This window comes from Magnolia sinica, chromosome 9 (assembly GCF_029962835.1).
Source record: "Magnolia sinica isolate HGM2019 chromosome 9, MsV1, whole genome shotgun sequence".
Taxonomy (NCBI): domain Eukaryota; kingdom Viridiplantae; phylum Streptophyta; class Magnoliopsida; order Magnoliales; family Magnoliaceae; genus Magnolia; species Magnolia sinica.
In genome coordinates this window covers 20,562,951-20,565,455 of record NC_080581.1, presented here as the reverse complement: position 1 = coordinate 20,565,455, position 2,505 = coordinate 20,562,951, and the positions used below count along the sequence as shown (strand labels likewise).

The 2,505-nt window shown below is 39.3% G+C and overlaps 1 non-coding gene across 1 annotated transcript; it reads right to left on the bottom strand.

Annotated features, from left to right (window-relative positions):
* Positions 1-339: 339 nt before the first annotated feature.
* LOC131257193 (small nucleolar RNA R71) lies at positions 340-446 on the bottom strand. Its single transcript, XR_009177206.1, has one exon. It is a non-coding gene; the product is annotated as a small nucleolar RNA R71 (small nucleolar RNA).
* Positions 447-2,505: the final 2,059 nt, after the last annotated feature.

Sequence of the window (2,505 nt, the reverse complement as noted above, 5' to 3'; positions counted from 1 at the left end):
TATTTACAATAGGCGGAGGTGAGCACGCCCTCGTGCATGGTTTTTCCAGAAAATACGGGACATATGGATATCAAGCCAGGGGTGATCCAACTCCTTTCAAAATTTCATGGGCTTAAGTCAGAAAATTCATATTTACACGTGAAAGAGTTTGACGAGATCATAACCACTCTATATTTTCCTAACGTGTCTGACGACATGGTTAGGCTGAAACTCTTTCCCTTTTCTTTGAAAGAGAAAGCCAAGATGTGGTTGTATTCACTACGTTCTCGATCTATTGGTAGATGGAATGACATGACAAAGGAATTCATAAAGAAATTTTTCCCATACCATAAGATGAACACCCTTAAAAAGTCGATCATGAACTTCACTCAAAAGAAAGATGAAACATTCTTCCAATGTTGGGAGCGGTCCAAGGATCTTGTCAGTTCATGCTCACAACATGGTTTTGAAACGTGGCGCATCACAAATTTTTTCTATGATGGACTGACATCTCCCATGCGCCAATTAGTTGAGACGATGTGTAATGAGGAATTTATGAATAAAAGCGTCGATGAGGTGTGAGACTATTTTGATAAGCTTGCTGAAAACACACAATCATGGGACATCTCCCCAAAACTAAGCACCATGTCTAGGCTGACTCAATCCAATGAAAGGGGTGGAATGTATCTCCTAAAAGAGGATGATGATATCAATGCTAAAGTGGCTAATCTTGCCAGGAAACTCGAGGCCGTGGAATTAAAGAAGGATAAGGCTACAAAAACTGTTTGCGTTATTTGTGCTTACAACATTCACACAATTGAAAATTTTCCAACAATACCTGCCTTTTAAGAGGTGTTGAATGAGCAATCAAATATCGTGAACAATTACCAAAGACCTTTCAATGGACCTACCTCCAATACATTCAATCCTAGTTGGAGAAATCATCCAAACTTCAATTGTAGGAATGGACAAACTGCTACCCCTCAAGGTTTCTTCAATCAAATTCCACATCAAGAGAAACCTCAAGAGGACCCGATTCTAAAACATCTTTAAAAGCAAGAGCTTTTCAATTAGGGTATGTTACAAGCCTTTTAAGACCTCACAAAAGCCATACAAGGACTTGATACTAAAAGTGCGATTGGGAATAAGGAGAGCCTTCCAGCTCAATCTCTTCCCGATCCAAAACCACAATATGAAGTTAGCGACCCGAGCTCTTCAAATCAGATGGAGCAAGCTAAATCTATCACTACTCTTAGGAGTGGGAAGACCATTGACAAAACTATCCCGGTTAGGGCCGAAAAGCCTAAGGACCCGGAAGAGAACAACAAGGATAGACCTAGCATTGCTTTACAAGAATTAAAATCGGAACCTCAAGGGAAGCCGATTGCTCCATTTCCCCAACGGTTGGTTGCACCAAAACTTCTCTCTAACTCTCAGCACATTCTAAAGGTGTTGAAACAAGTGAAGGTCAATATTCCTCTACTGGATGCTGTTAAACAAATACCTTCATATGCCAAATTTCTGAAAAACTTGTATACAACCAAAAGACGGCAAAATATTCAAAAGAAAATCTTCTTAACTAAGAAAGTGAGTATCATTCAAAAGCAAGATGTGCCATAGAAATTCAAAGATCTTGGTAGTCCAACCATACCTTGTGTAATTGGGAATTACCGAATAGAGCATGCACTTCTTGACTTAGGAGCGAGCGTAAAACTAATTGCATACTCGGTCTACAAACAATTAAGTTTGGGTGAATTAAAACCCACCCTAACCACATTATAACTTGTTGATCGCTCAATTCATGTACTGAGAGGGATAATTGAGAATGTGTTGGTCCAGGTTGATAGATTCTACTACCCTCTAAATTTTATCGTCCTAGATAGGGAACTCATCAGTAACATGAGCACTTATATTCCCGTCATTCTTGGTCGCCCATTCCTCATTACTTCAAACGCAATCATTGATTATAGGAATGGAGTCATGAGTATGTCTTTTGGGAATATGACATTGTAGTTAAATATCTTTTTCAACACAGTAGATGGTTAGAGGATGATGACAATTTCCACGACATTAACATGAATGACTCTTTCGTGGAAGATAGAATACCTTTGACCTTATCCTTTGATCCTTTAGAGACGTGCCTGACCCACTCCCATGATTTTAATGATGACATGATTAGGGAGATGAGTGTCATGCTCGATACTGTGCCGGTACTTGAAATTAATCGGTGGAGGCCACAATTTGAAGAATTGCCCCAAACTGATGTAGTGCCTCTATCGTCTAACCTTAAGGCACCGAAGCTTGACATAAAACATTTGCCTTCTGATTTGAAATATGTCTATTTAAGTCAAGACGAGATATATCCGATGGTGATTTCTTCCCACCTTGAGCAAGAACAGGAAAGTATACTCATCTCTACTCTCATTAAGTATAAGGAAGCTCTTAGATGGTCGATTGCAGATCTCAAGAGAATTGACCCTTTGATTTGTACTCACCACATTTATCTTGAGAATAATGTGAAGACCT